This window comes from Tachypleus tridentatus, chromosome 6 (genome assembly GCF_004210375.1).
Source record: "Tachypleus tridentatus isolate NWPU-2018 chromosome 6, ASM421037v1, whole genome shotgun sequence".
Classification (NCBI taxonomy): Eukaryota; Metazoa; Arthropoda; class Merostomata; order Xiphosura; family Limulidae; genus Tachypleus; species Tachypleus tridentatus.
The window spans coordinates 94,850,503-94,867,071 of NC_134830.1; the positions used below are offsets into that span (position 1 = coordinate 94,850,503).

The window sequence follows — 16,569 nt, forward strand, 5'->3', positions numbered from 1 at the left end:
GAAAAAAATTCTGAAGCATAAAAGTATTTCTCATCTTAAAATGAAAATTATCCTGTATGTTGCCTTGTCAACATTCTTAAAAAAAAAAAAAATAATTAAAATACTTACTGCTTAATTTAGAAACCTGATTTTTTTTGTGTGAAAGCCTTGTAAATTTACTAATAACCTGCTAAATGGTGTTGATATGCATACATTATCCAAAATCATAGTATAATTATTTTCATAAATATCTTGATGGTTATGAGCTGGGTAGATTCCACCGAACCCATAATGTTAGGATTAACATGTCAACCCACGACATCACAAATGCTCACATCTACAACGTGCCAACACACGACATCACAAACGCTTACATCTACAACGTGCCAACACACGACATCACAAACGCTTACATCTACAACGTGCCAACACACGACATCACAAATGCTTACATCCACAACGTGCCAACACACGACATTACAAACGCTTACATCTACAATGTGCCAACACACGACAACACAAATGCTCACTTCAACAATGTGTCAATCCACAACAACAACACAGTCACTTCTAGAACATATATACCAATAATGAAAACAGTTATTTTTAAAATATGTTGACCTTTACTCAAAAACTTTAGGGTCTTGTAAAAATTGATACTTCATGAATAGAACTAAAAACACAACAGTTATACTCAAAAAATTATGTAACAGCTGTTTTAAAAATGTTGATGGACTAATCACACACACCTTTTTTAAGCGAGTTTCATTCATTTTTTTCTTACAATGTAAAAATGATTTTGCATATTATTAATTTTAAACTTATGAAAGTTATTTTGTATTATTAATATGGATTGAAAACTAACCTATATCTTATAAGCTGACAGAACCTAATAAGATATTGTATTCACTAATAAATTAGTGCGTATCATAATCATAATTTTTTTTCTTGTGTATTAATTTACTAACTATTTCCATAGATTTATAACCTACTCTTCAATTCTGAACTACGAAGTTAGCTTACTTTTGATCCTAAGTTATTGATATTTACATTTTTTTCTCCCTATGTTGCATTTTCTAAAAGTTTATTTTTAAAAATTAGAAGACCATTTTTTCAGGATTTCTACCTACATCATATGAACAGAGAAACCCATCCCTTGCACAAAAGTACATTCGTTTCCAAGGGTTCCAATATGTAACATTTTTTCTACCAGAGGGAAGTTTCTCCAGGTAACCTTCAATGTTTATATAGGTTGTACTTTCTTGTCCATCCTGCAGATAGAAAGAAACAAAAATTAACATATATAATCAAACAAATGCATTGTAGATACAGATCCAATTTTTCAATAACACAAATTAAAAAACAAAAACAAGTGATCAGTTAAAAAGAGATGTCTGCTTGACCAGTAGAAAAAGAACAGGCTAATTTTTCAAAGATTTTACTATTTAATTATACCAGTTCTAATTATCTATAGATTAATCTGAATACAAAACAGCAAGTTATGAAGAAAATAAAAATACTACAATGAACATATTAAATTAAACAATACTACCACAACAAACCTGAATGAATGCATCATCATACACAATATAAATTAGCAAAGTACTAGACATTGTCATGTCATTTGAAGTACAAATAGGTAAGATTTCACAACAAATATGAATGAATTACAACAGGACAATATGGTATTATTCACTTGGTTAATTTCTAGCCTGTTTGTATAACAGTAAGGTCTCTTTCAGTTAAAGAAAATTTGACATAAAATCTTTTTTGTTGTGCCAACAAAATTTCAATTTATGAAGCTTTGCATAGAGTATTTAATAATATCAAAGAATTCTTATTCCAAAATGGTTTTCTCATACATATTACTGACAGAAGTTTCAGCAAACTATCTACATAGGAAGTTCCTAAATACCTTTTGGTTAGAATTGTGCCATATATTGGTAAATAGTGATTAGACATAAAAAAATCAGTTTAGAACTATTATATTTTGTAAGGTATATCCTCAAATACATTTCAAATATATTTTAAAACAATTATTGTAAATCTAAAAAAAAAATTATTTCACTAAAATCATCAAATGTTGTTTATAAATTTACTTTTTTCTTGTTGTCAGCTTGGTTATCTTAAGACCACTAAAAGAAAATTAACTTGTCTGAAAATACACATAAAATTAAGTGGCAAGATCAAGTGTACTAAAGCATGTCATAGATGAGTATGATGTGGATGTTCACTTAGACTGTTTTGAGATATTATCAAGGGTCAATAATAAACAAAATCTCCATATAAAAAAAAGCTAGCTTATACATAAACTGATGTCAGAAATCAACTAAGAGAATTCCACATCTAAATTACTCTCAAATATATCATCACATGGAATAATCTCCTACCAAATGTGAATAAATATTTACTAACCTGTGAAGGAAACTCTATTTTATACAGTTGCATCAGAAGATCAGTCTGGAAAATAGTATATATTTAATTATTATAATTTTTATTGAATATATTTGCAAATCCAAATATTACAAGTGAGTACAGCTGGGATATTTATAAACACCAAATACAGTGATCAGTATCTTGTACAACACTTGATTAATGAACATTACAATTAAATTTATCAATACCATGAAAATAATCAACTTGTGTTTTCAATTATTCCAACTATCCAGTAATTGAAATTAAGGTTTCCAATTATTACAACTGTACAGTATTTAAAATTACCATCAAAGTGATCCATATCATGAAAATAATCAACTTCTGAAAATTATTATTTCTGACCATTACCAATTTTATATAATCCAATTAACCAGTAACTGGAATATTACCATTATGACTTTTTCACTATTATTTTGAATTAATTCAACTTTGTAAAATGTCATACCTCATGTAAATAACACTAACTAAGGCTTCTAATAACTATATTTGATTATTCCAACTATTAAGGGTTGTTTTTTGTTTTTTTTTTTGTATTTAAACACAAAGCTATACAAAAGGCTATCTGTGCATATATTATCCAAAATCATAGTACATTTACTTTCATGATAACTTAGTGGTTACAAGCTGGGTAGATTCCACTGAACCCATAATGTAAGGATTAACTCAACCTTCAACAACACAAATGCTCACCTCTGTAATGTGCCAGCCCACCAATTTGTTGCATTATAAGGTTTTTATGTTTTTTTTAAATAATGTGTGAAAATAAATATTTCATTATTTTAACTGTCTTATAGGTAAGTTTTTTTGTTTTTTTTAAGTAAACATTATATTCAATTCATAAACACTCAAACTTCTTAGCTCTTTTGGCCTTGCCCAGCCTCAAGGTTTACAAGAATCAAGTGTTCTGGAGGTAAAATTAATATTTGTACATTTCATGAAAAGCATTTTTGTACTCATCATGTCTTTGTGCTGAATAAAAAATATAAGAATAACAACACCACTACCAACTTACTGGATCCCAATTGATTGTAGATCTCCTGGAACGCCTTGTGTCTTCAACAACATCTGGAACAGAATGTCTGAATTCAGATAACATAACTACATCATCTTTTGGACCTTCTTTGACCTTTCTCTTACCACTGCTTCTTTCAAGTTGTTTCAGCATAGCTTCAACAGTACCTCTCTTGGGGAAATAATCTTCAGTATTAACATTATTCATTTGGGTGATAGGAAACTGTACTTGTTCAAGATATTTAGTTTCAAAACTGCTACTACTTTTTATAAGAGAGTTTTCAATATTACTACTGTGCTCTGGTAATTCAGGAGATTGCATGTCTATGCTGCCTCTATGTGTAGATTTTTCAATAACAGATGGTGACCCAGAAGTGGAGTCTGGCCACAAGGATCCTTGGGCACTGTCAGAATCTACAGTGCTTGCACTACCCTTGTCAGAATTGTCTTCATCTTCTGCTATACTACTGTGATGGCCATCAGTCACTCCTGAATCACTCCCCCCACAGTTATTTTCCTTGTACATGTCTTGCTTGTAGCTACTCCCTGTGCAACAAGTTTATTTAAAAATTATGTTTTTTAAACATATTCTACCACACCTTTTATGTTTAATCTATCAAAACATTTTAAATTTCAATCTTGGGAGATAAAAATTGTAAATGATTTCTTACCAATATCTATCCAAGTTAATTAAAAATTATTTAATACTGAAAGTTACGAGTGGTTACAATTATCATTGGCAACTTAACTGCTGAATATTGAGCTTCAATTAGAAACTAAACTATTATTCCTCTAAACATTACAAAAACACTTAACTTCAAGAATTCTACAACTAGAAAAACATTTTGTAATAAAGTTATAACTTGGAATTTGATGTATGTACATCAAGTACCATTCAATATTAAAAAAAGAATCAGTACAACTAAAACCACCTAAATGATTAAATTTGGCACAAACACATGATTATATGTGAAATTATGCTATCTAGATTACAGATTTGAACTTCATAGAAAACTTGATTGGCCTATTCAACCTAAACTCTTGTGGTTGTTAGAAAGTAAAACATAAAAGTCTCCAAGTCTGTGAAAAGATCATAAATTGTAATTTCATTTTCTACACCTAAAACAATGAAAAGAAAATCAGACTCATCTTACAACAACAGATTGCTAGGCAAACTCTAAAACACAAAATCTGAATGACATTTATTTACACGTACATATATAATAGTACTGCCTGTTCTATGTTCTTGTAACAACTTTGCAAAGTGTGGATAACTTTCATTAGCACTGGTATGGAGATTCATTAAGTCCATGCAGGAGTACATACAGATTTTCAGTTTTGCATTTTGTAATTTTTATGGCATTTTTACCAATACCTCACCTCCTATGGATGGACCTTCACTAAATTTGATATGGAAGTTCACTGGGTCCATGGGAGAGATGCATACAAATTTTCAGTTTTATTTTGCGATTTTTTTTTTATGAGTGTTTTAAACTTTAATGTTTTTTACCATTATTTTGTCCCCTTCTGAAGGATCTTCATCAAATGTACTTTGAATATTCATTGGGTCCATCAGGAAATGCATGCAAATTTGCAGTTTTTATGGGTGTTTTCAATTTCTTAACTGCTACTTTCCCACCTATTAATAAATCTTCAAAAATTTGACATGAAGGTTTGTTGAGTCCATGTGGAGATGCATGCATGTTTATGGTTCCACATTTTGCATTCTTTAGAATTACACAGAAGGGAAGCATCTTTTCATGTCCCAAGATAAACTTTTATTAATCATGTATTTACATAACACCTGTCCAGGGAACAGGTATTCCTCCACTTGTTATATAAATAAAGTATGTATTAGTTTCAACTATATAATTCTGTAAACTAAACATACAAATGCATTACTTTTCATGCCAGGGTAATCTCTGAAAAAATGTAAGCCTATTAATTGCACATCATTTTGCAGCTTTTATATAATAAATGCATTTTGTATCATTTAACAAAAATAAATGAAACTTCAATAAATACTACTAGGTATGATTTGATGACCATTTTATTAAAAATGTAGATCAATTTCAGTCTCCTAATTTATTAGTCCCACTTGAAGATTTCCACGAAAAATCCTCTTTCCACCAACCCAGTGACTGGAAAGTGAGTGTGGTAAGGACTCATTAGCTCCACTAGTAGAATCAGGTGGGGGGTACTGCTCTGTAAACAATATACAATAGGTGAACAAATGATTTCAATTTATTCAATTCTATGATCAGCAGGAATGGGTAGGAACTCCTTTAGCTTTACTCATGATAGTCCATAAGTGGCTATCCAGCAAAATATGGTTATACCATCTGGTAAGCTCTTAGGTGGTCTTATGGAATACCTCATATTCTACAGCAGTGCCTGTTACAACCAGTAGTAATTACAGTGAAATAGTGGTTGCTAGTATTGAATTGGTTTGACAAAACCACACTTGTCTGGTGAAAACTTGCCACAGACTGAGATCCTGTACATACAAGGTAAGGAATCCTGAAAAGTAGACATAAAAAAATACTCATTCCTCTGGATAATCTAGCACAAATAAAACCCCTTTCCTGTATGACAGTGATGGGTAAGAAGAACTGGTCTCAGGATGCAGAGAGAATAAGAAAGTAGTCTGTGGACAAAAAGCACAAATCACTGACCAGTGATGTTTTGGATCAGCAGCCATAAAAACAACCCTACAGGTAAAAGGGATACATAGCATATAAGAGACAGATCACAAACAGATGTAGAGGAAGAACATGTAAACTGAAGCTACCCGTTAGGTAACTAGCAGGGTCATTTAAGACCACTTACCCAAAATTATGTGAAGAACCTGGAAAATACTGGGAAGTATGTAATTGTGATAATCAAACAGTAGTCAAAACTCCTCTATAAACAATGAAAATTGTGGAAGATACAACAACCTTTGTCAATGAGCCAACTCAAAAAGAGTTGTAGTTGACACCACTAACTAAAAGAGATTCAACTTACTCTCAATACAACAATGCCTATATACCTGTCATTATGTTAAAAAAATTGACCTCTGAACTAAGCAGAAACTGAGCCAGAAACATGGTATCCTTAGAAATTAAACAGACAACAATGCCATGTGAAAGACAGCATAACCTCTAAGCCATAAGCTTGAGCTTCTAGATAGTGAGATGCACCATTTCCAATCATGGCTGACTATAGAAAAAAACCTTAAAAATGGTAGAGTTTGACTCACTGGAAGGGACTACCAAAGCAAAAACCTGAGTATAGTGACCAATCTGGTAAGATCAACAGTGTCTGACTATGGGTTGGAACAAGTCATATTTTGTAACCTGGATAACATTTGAAGTGGAGAGAAGTTCAGAGTGGTAATCCTATCCTGTCCAGATGGAAAGCGTTTACTGCCAAGGCCCAAAGGTGAGGTAATGAAAACTAAATTTTTAGTAGTTGGACAGTCCAATGAGAGACCATCCACCAATTAATAGTTGCAAAATGAGATGTAATCCAACTCAACATTGCAATGTAACACCTATTCTGTCAGGAGAATATGTATGGACAGACAATAGACCTTTTACCACGGCAACCACTCATGGAATGTGGCAAAGTAAAGTGATTAGTCCCTAGAAAAGAGATTGAAAATTAAAATATAAGCAGCCCTAGACCACATGCCTCCTTGAAGAGAAACATAAGATATTGTAGAATAGTCAGAGTGAAGCCTGATAATTTGCCCCTCAAGAAGCCAAGACCACAAAAAGTACAAGTGTAGCATCCTATTCTATAGCTTGTAGCAAGATGGAAAGACAGTCAAGCACAACTGAGAGATGAGATTAAAAATAAAATGTCCTTAGACTTATGACATATTAAAGTGGAGCAAGAATAGTTGTTGCACTACAAAAAGAGAAGCCTCCCTGGGTTGTATCAGAAAGTAGAATCAGAATGTGTTAATCAGCAGTAGCCAGTCACCCACGGAATAGTATGTGCACAGCACAATGGAATGAAGAGAATGAGAAAACTGGTAATGATACATCATCTTAATATTAACCTAAATCTAGCATTCAGTCCTAGTGACCAATTTTCATCCACACAGTTAGGTCTTGGCAGTATCTTCAACATAATTATGGCCCTTTTCTTTAAATATCAAAATTCTACTCCTCAGGGTCAATAGCTACCACACAAGAAAATGCATCTTCTCACACTAAGTCAAGCTTTATCTAAGAGTAACATACATTAAACCACAATATATATATGTCTTCACACTATATCAAGCTTTATCAGACATTACATCAATATGTATGACACTGCATAATCCACACCATTGTCCTTTTTTAATTTAAACAATACAGAAAATTATTACTGTTTGGTTTCTCGATCGTGCTAGATTTTAACAAACAATTTGTATAACTCTAATATTTGCCTTTTTGCTTTTTTGAGAATATTAAAAGTTTTATTTTAACAACACAAAATACCAGTATGTATATTGTTATATCAACCAGTCTTTATACGCTAAACCTTTAGAAATAACTTTTTATATTTACGTAGTTTACAGGTTAACAGTGTATATAATACATGTCTTTATACACTACATACAGATAAACACAACTATCTTTTACCTTTACTAGTTTCCAGGCTTTCTTAAGCTTGGTGGTTATTAACCTACGATGATGCTACTAGATGACTGTATTTAAAACTGATTAGTTTTACACTAGATGTTTTACTTTTAAAACGACTAAAACTGTGACGTTTCAGCCCACAGGTGCGGGTTATCTCGATGCAATGTACTGTTAATAATTTACAAATTTAGATTAAGATGAATCGCTCTCTTGGGATGAAACGCCGCAATCTCAACTGTTCAAAAATAAAATTTGCACTGTAAAGACGATTACAATATTAAACCTAATAGGCTTTCTTTATTTCCGCAACGAAAGAAATACCTGTATTTACTTTCTTACGTAGTCTATGCCATCGTCTTTCTACATAATACAGTCTACGTACTTACATCGCCCCAACATTGTGTCTTCCAGTAAAATATCCAGTGTGTCGGCAACAAAAGCAAGGGTGTTTATAGTTTCATTCATTTTAACACTTTAGATGATTTTAATAATTTCGAATAACAAAACTGGTACTTCACATCCAGTAGTCTCGTCAAGTGGAATTTGCTTTACCGGCAATAAGATACGTCTTCCGAAATTCTCATGACATGACACCGTCTCACAGGAGTATGTTAAAATTAAGCATGTGCAGTTCTTCAGTTCACCACAAGAGCAACTCGCTTATCTACGTACGTAATATTATTAGAAATCCACGAATACAAATACAGCTGTATGTAACAGTAATGGTTTATGAGGTATTAAGCGTTTCCATCTTCTCCAGAATCAATATCATTCACTTTACTTTAATCTAATTCGATTTTGACCTTTCACAGCATTTGTCTTCATTACTCTTCTTTCTCTATTTTCGGCATCATTTCTTCGCCTCCAAGTTATAACTATAACTTGTTTTATTCGAGAATGAACTCAAAGGCAAGCAGCATCTACAAATATCACAGGCAATGTAGTCTTCTTTCTTTATATGTTTATGTTCCTGACATTTTACAAATTTCACTTGTATAATTATATTTTATCAATCAAAAGAACTTTTTCAGATTATTTATTGGATTACGGTAACGTAGTCTAGCGCCTTTGATCCGTTTTTCGGCTCTAACGTTTTGATCCTAAATTTTGGTCGGTTTTTTTTAGCTTTCAAAACCCTTTCACCAGTCTTTAAATAAATACTCAATTTTAAAACTTGAAAAGGTGAACAAATTGATAGGTGTCTTCTAATTGTTCTTTTTTCTTCTTAATAGAAGACATGTGATTCATACTGGAAGTATCACATTGATAACAGTCAAGCAGAACAAAAATCCATCAAGAAATATATAGAAAAACTGTGACGAACACCAATCAAAAACAAAATGACGCACATTATAAATCAATATTATAATTTATATATTCAGGTAAACTTAAACAATATCACAATAAAACTAAACTTACCTTCACAGTAATCTAATTCTGAATGCACTTCACCACTTGTTTCTAGGTCTTCATCTTCAAACTCGTCTTCATCTTCTTCAGGTATAACTTCTAATTCTTTATCATCCGCGTAATATACATAGCGTCGAGGGTCAGTAAGATAAGATGCACTATTATCAATGAAGTCATCGTCGTCTTCGTCATAGAAAGGATCGCGTTCCCCATCTGTACCACTTATAGTATTGTATTCTTCTGAACTATCATAATCGGGCAAAGGAATGTCCGGCGCTTGCACGTGGTCGTCCGGATGTTGCACGTGATATTCAGTTTGTTCTCCGTCTTCATTTACTGAGCTGTAAGCATCCTCCATTAAATCTTCAGCAATATCTTGGCCATAAAATGTATTCTTATGCACCACGAAATCCTGGGAATCGAGGTCGGCTTCCAGAATGGAACGTCTTTCTGGAGTTTCTTCTGTAACACACTGTAGATCTTCAGCACATGAAGATTTTTCCATCGAATTATTAACAGTACTAGCCCGGTGAGTATTTTGGGGCATGGTAAAAGGAGTTACCTCACTATATTGTTTTGATACATTTGATGGTTCATCAGAAAAAAGGTTTTCTTTATCTGACTGTTCTGAATCACCACAAGAAGCACCACCATCGAGTTGAGTTGCGCGAATGAGTCTTACACTCTGTAGTATGCTATCTACGTTGGTTGAGGGTGCCGACTGAAAACTATTTCTACTGACAGGTTTGTCTGTAGGTTTTCTTGCAACGAATTCAGACCTGCCTAAGGAAGAAACTGAAGAATGTTCCTGTTTTCCTTCCAGTTTAACATCTCTCTTTATCTGGCTTTGGAAGAACTGAAGATTTTCTCTAAAACCACTAGAATGGACGGAAGTATGGTTATCAGAAATTTCTTCATAAACCGGTGTATTTTCTTTGGTTATGTTTTCAGAAGAAGCGGATCTAGTAATGAGAAGCTGATCTTCTTTAGAACGTATGGCTTGCTGCAACGAAAGTACGTAGAAACTTTTATGTGCTGCAAGCATACAGTTATTTAAGCAGCACATGAATTAAAACTTTTAAAAGTCTTATAACCAAACCTGATTACTTCTAAAGTGAAAGTATCCCACAAGTACTAACTATACACGATATTTAAAGTTTAAAATTCACCAAAACACACGCAGCTCGAAACAAACGTTTTCTTTACACGTAAACAAACAAAATACTTTAACTAATATATTGTAAATGTGTACAGTTTATCCCATAATGTTGAGAAATATTGCTGTAAATATATCTCACGCAACAGCAATAAATAGGTAAATATAAACGTTTCAAGTCACCACCAAGTCTTGTTTTTTTACCTTTTGCAACTTGAAGGTTGCTCTTTAACCAACAGCTCTCCTTACAGTATTAGATTATAGGATTATGATCAAAAACCTAAAAATAAAGAAGAATTTTAAACTGAAAACATTAAGATTAAAATTAAAGATTTAAAAGTACGAGCAAGTTACTACTTAGTAGAAGTACAGGAAAATAATAATGACAAGAACACAAATATTATAGCAACAAACGAATAAGTCCAAAATGAATATTTCAGGAGAAAATGGAATAAAAATTGCAAGCAAGCAAGCAAGAACTATACAAGACAAACAAGGCAAAGAACTCGAACTGAAAAACCAATGTTAAACATACTTCTCGTGTCCTCTCTTTTAAAAGTGTAGAAAAGTAACAATCATATATTACATATATAAGGCCCGGCAAGGGCAGGTGGGTTAAGGCGTTCGACTCGTAATCTGAGGGTCGCGGATTTGAATCCGAACATGCTCGCACTTTCAGCCGTTGGGGCGTTATAATGTCACGATCAATCCCACTATTCGTTTGTAAAAGAGTAGCCCAAGAGTTGGCGGTGGGTGGTGATGACTAGCTGCTTTCTTTCTAGCCTTGCACTACTAAATTAGGGACGGCTAGCGCAGATTTTTTACTCGAATAACAATAAAAATGTTTGTCTGGTACTTGTGAATGTTTTCGACCGATTCTCAAGAGCAGCAGAACTATCGTTGGGTGGTGCGCCACTTCATCAACCAAGCGTTCAAGGACAAATCTGACGAATTCTACAGATGATTCTCACTCCACATAGTTTTCGAAAAGAAACTGTAGCTCAACCTGGACACTTCCTTTCAGACCCGAATTATTTTCAACGGCAATTATATTTTTACAACTAAATGTGAAAATAGCTCTTTCTTGCATCGCAGAGCAATATATCTCAACAATAATCGGTCAATGAACATAAAAATATGAGAACAATCATCCTCAAGACACTCTTCAGAACATGACAGGAAAAATTGGTGTAGTGTACATTGTACATAACTGTAGGCAATGAGTCTGAATGGGAAACGGAAATTCGATTAAGAGCCAAAAAATCATGAAAAGTTTTAAGAATTGTTTTATTTTTATCGTTAAACTTAAACGCCTAAAATGTTATTGGTGAGCCCATCATTTCAACAGTGTTGAAATGTTTACATGCATTAGAGCAAAATTGTTGTGTCACGTTCTTGTTTCCTCTCTAAGCCTAAGCAAGGTTTAAGAACGAAAAAGTGTTAGCGAACAGCGACAAACATAGCGTTGCCTTCTCCAGTTTTGCGTCAAAAGGAAGAGAATATTCGTGTCCTGCAGATTAGTAGACCAATACGACCTGAAAGTCAGAAGTGATTTCTGTGTAATAATAGTATTTACAAAGAGGATTTTTTTTTCATTTAAAATATCGTGTGTTTTGTAAAAAAAACAAAAAACGAGGCCCTTAATCTGCGTGATGGCTTTTTGTTATACTAACCGTAAGGTAATGGCCCTGGTACTGCTATTTTTTATTATTTTTTTTCCCCTAAAAGAGGTTAACTATGGATTCATAGTTGAATTTTATGGCATACGTCAGGTTAAGTGAGGAAAAATTAATATTTCAGCATAAAATATTTTATTAAAAAAAAAATTACACAAAGGAAACCTGTGAAAAACAAAAACTATACATATTTTTTTAGCTGTATTATACATACATTTTCCCTTGATGTTGCAAATACATCAAGCATTACGCAATGAAACCTTGTCATTATCCTTTTCTTGGGTGGAAAAAAGGCACAATCCTTTCTTCTCACGGCTCTTGTAGATGTTCAATTTCATTATCTTATAAAATTTTTTAAATGTTTCTTGTCAGGAAACGATCCAAAGTTGAGGTATTTACGCAACCAGGGGTCCACACATTGTTTTTTTAGCAAATTCCCTTTGTATCATTGAATTCACTGCCTTTTCTTTTTGACGTAGTTAAAATATTACATATGGTCTGCTTACTTCCGCAATTCTCAGTTTAAGCAAAATAGTAAGCTCAAAGTACTAAATACAATCAATACGTGGTATTTAAAAAAATATATATTTGAAAAACTCCTCCGGTACCAAGCATTACAGATGAAAAACTTATTTCTGAATACTGTCAACAATCAACAATGGTTACTAATGAGAAATACTGGAGAGGGTACCACCACCTTTCTGTTTACACAGACGTAATTTGTTGATTGTAAAAAAATAAACCAGATAAAAATACATATTGTAAAGGAAGAAAATTTTATTACACATATTTCTTATAATAACAGTACGGCTTATATTCGGACGAAGAAGGAGTTTTCAATAAGCATGTCAAATTTTAATCGTGGGCTTACATCCGAACATAGCTTATATGCCGTACTATACAGTAAACAGGAATTATGGTATATGAACTTACGGAATTCTGCTACATTAACCTATCTCTGTAGTCAAAATTGTTATAATTTTTATTTCTTAATTTGTTATTATTATTTGCATGAGTTGTTTCTTCAAGATATCAGATTACCCATGGATAATGCGGCGAAAAAGATGTCAGCAATATTCCACTGAGTGTCTTCCCCATGGTTTTATTCCATTACCGCAGAAGAGTGGGATGCCAGTGTCTTTAATATGTATAACGACACTTCAAATGAAAGCATACGCCTATGTAAGTTGTGGAAACACTCGAACACAGTACACAAAGACAAACCATTAGATCACTTTAAAAAAATTGCATGATAATTTCCAAACGAAAACAACTGTAAAACGAATGGTGAGTGAAAGAGCAGCTACAGTAGATAAAAGGTTTACTTGCATCCCACGAGATTTCCAAATTAATAGGAAAAGCTGGCAAGCCACATAATATAGGTGAAATTTTGATTTTGCAAGCAGTGTATATTGTAATTTCATCTGTCTTGAATCAAAGTGGACAAGAAATTACTCAGGTCGTCCCTTTGAGTAACTCACAAATATTGATGAAATGGTATATGATGTTGAAAAACAACTAGTCGCACAGTTACAAGTTAAAAATTTGCTCTGCAAAGTGATGAATCTTGTTTACAGGATAATGAAGCCCTACTGATGACATGTTAGGTTTTTGGATGATAATCAGCTCAGAGAGAAAATGCATTTTACTCGAAAGCTTACAAAAGACACCAAAAGTGAAACAATTTTTGAAGAAGTTATTTAAAAAAAACAATAACCCTCTTGAAAATATACTGGCTAGTGCAACTGATTGTGCTGCTTAAATGGCAGGTAGATATAGAGGATTTATTACGCATTTAACAAAATGCTGTGTCAGAAAGTTTTTGCATACATTGTGTGGTTCACCGACAACATATGGTTTTAAAGAACCTAGGAGAACGTTTATACGACTCTCTTGCCATTGTAATAAAGATTGTCAACTTTATCAAATCTCATGCACTTCAAGACCGTCCTTCCCGACAACTTTGTGAGAAAAATGAAGATTTTGAACATCTAATAATGCATATAGAGGTCCGTTGGTTGTCAAAGGGAAATTGTATTTGTTGTTTTGTTGCACTTTGGGACAGTATTGTGTCATTTTTAGGTGATAAGCAGCTTGGAGAAAAGATTGTTTTTGTTAAGTGTGGCATACTTTATCAGACGTTTCTGTAGAGCTGAATTTCTTAAATAAAACAATTACAAGGAAAAACTGTAATCATACATATTGAAAAGAGGTCATTACCGCTTTCCTTGGAAAACTAAAGCTGTACAGGAGTAATACCAGACGTCGCGAGTTCACGCAATTTCCTTCTTTGGCTACCGTTGACATTGAACTACAAGCTGACGACCTTTTTATGCATGTAGTACATTTAAAGCATTTATGTGGTGATATGCAAGTTCGATTCAGCGTCCTGCTGGATATGAATATTCCGGATTGGGTGGTGGATCCATTTAGAGTGAATACAGTTGAAGTCGACATCACATTACAAGAATATCTCATTGAATTGCAGTGATATAACAGCCCAGGCTAGATTCAAACACTATTTTTGGATAAGCAGTGAAATATCTAAAGTTTCCACAGCTCTGAATGAAGGCAAATTTGTATTTTATCGCTTTTCCCACATCTTATCAGGATAAATCTGGTTTTGGTCAGGTGACTTGTTTGGTATCAAAAATATGTAACGAAAAGGAGGTGATCTTCACTTATCGCTGATCACACTACAACCGAACATTCAAAAACTTTCTGGTTTTCATAAGGCCTGAGGATCACACCGAATAAAATGTCAATGATTCATAATACATATTTTTTTACTTGTGTAAGTAAACAGTATGTTATAAAAAAAGACTTAAAAACAATACACTATTGTAAAAACAATATTATGAATATATTATAAACCAACAGTGTGGAAACAAAGTAAATTTCTTCATAAGTAATAGCGTCTACAATGGGTTAGGGCCCTAGAGATACATAAAACTCAAAAGGAGATCAGGAGCAAAAAAAAAAAGATTAAAAAACACTGATCTACACTAGCTTCCAGGAGGCCTGGCATGGCCAAGCGGTTAAGGCGTTCAACTCGTAATCCGAGAGTCGCGGATTCGGATCCCCATCACACCAAACATGCTCGCCATTTCAGCCGCAGGAGCGTTATAATGTTACGGCCAATCCCACTATTCGTTAGTAAAAGAGTAGCCAAAGAGTTGGCGGTAGGTGGTGATGACTGCTTTGCGCGAAATTAATAAAAAAAAAAAAAAACAGCTTCCAGGAATAACTGCACTACCAACCCGCAGAGGCTGTGAGAGGCTGGTAAATATCTTCTAGCTACAACCCGTGGGCGACTAAGCTACCAACAAACAGATGACTAGCAGAATTCACGACTGAAAATTAATTTACTTGATATTAGTATTAGACCTGTTATATTTTTAACACTGCGTGCTGTGACTAATCCCTTAGGGATCTGCAAGAATTAGAAATGTACATTCCCTAATAAATTATCTATTTACAAATATATTAATTATAATCATGCTTTGACAACTTGAAAAGGTGGTTCTCACCATAAAAATTAATGCGTTTTCAATAACCATTATGTACAACTTGTAGAAAGTTCGTGTTGCCCTAGTAGACCTACTGTTGCAGCACGTGTTCTACTTACTTGTAAATGAATTGTTAAAATATTTTCACGCGTTGTGCGCGAAGTGATTTACACTTCAAATCAAAATTGTCTAGTGAAGTCGAGTCAACTCATGTTTAATTATATATAGTTCCTTTATTAACTAATATTGTAAATGAACTCGTGTTACAGTTGTAATCCCAATTTCTGCATCCCAGAATTACTAAAGAATTTTAAATTGAAATTTCTCGAAAAGCAATTATTTTAACTATAGTAATGATTTCTCCTACCAAATAGGAATCGCCACAAGCAAAAACTTTAACCCACCTTTCAAGTAATGGTCTTCTTAGAAGGTTGAAATGTTAGCTCCTAAGTTGGTCGCAGTGATTCAGAAACACCGACGACTTTTATTTTGAATGAAGAATTTATCTGGCATAATTTTAGTTAAGTTTTAAATTGTCTAGATCCCAAAATTAAATTCACCCAAAAAACGTTTACAAAACAATACATTCATTGTACATACTAATTTGAATATGGGGTAATGACACTTTAGAAACATTTTTATTTTTGAAATCTAGCAATTCCCAACCCTTATTTATATCTTACCACAGATACATTAAAAATATACTCCGCATACGTTAGCAAAGATAATTTTAAAGATTGAACGTAATATATAAAAATGACGTGTAAGTTTAATTA

At 33.2% G+C, this 16,569-nt stretch overlaps 1 pseudogene across 1 annotated transcript in view; it reads right to left on the minus strand.

Annotated features, from left to right (window-relative positions):
* The window catches only part of LOC143253081 (uncharacterized), a 146,761-nt pseudogene that overhangs the window by 27,361 nt on the left and 102,831 nt on the right, over positions 1-16,569 (minus strand). Inside the window, exons 5-8 of the transcript XR_013029362.1 lie at positions 9,462-10,455; positions 3,428-3,972; positions 2,395-2,439; positions 1,110-1,250 (exon numbers count right to left, since the gene is read on the minus strand). The product of XR_013029362.1 is annotated as an uncharacterized LOC143253081 (transcript). The remainder of the gene's footprint in view (positions 1-1,109; positions 1,251-2,394; positions 2,440-3,427; positions 3,973-9,461; positions 10,456-16,569) is intronic.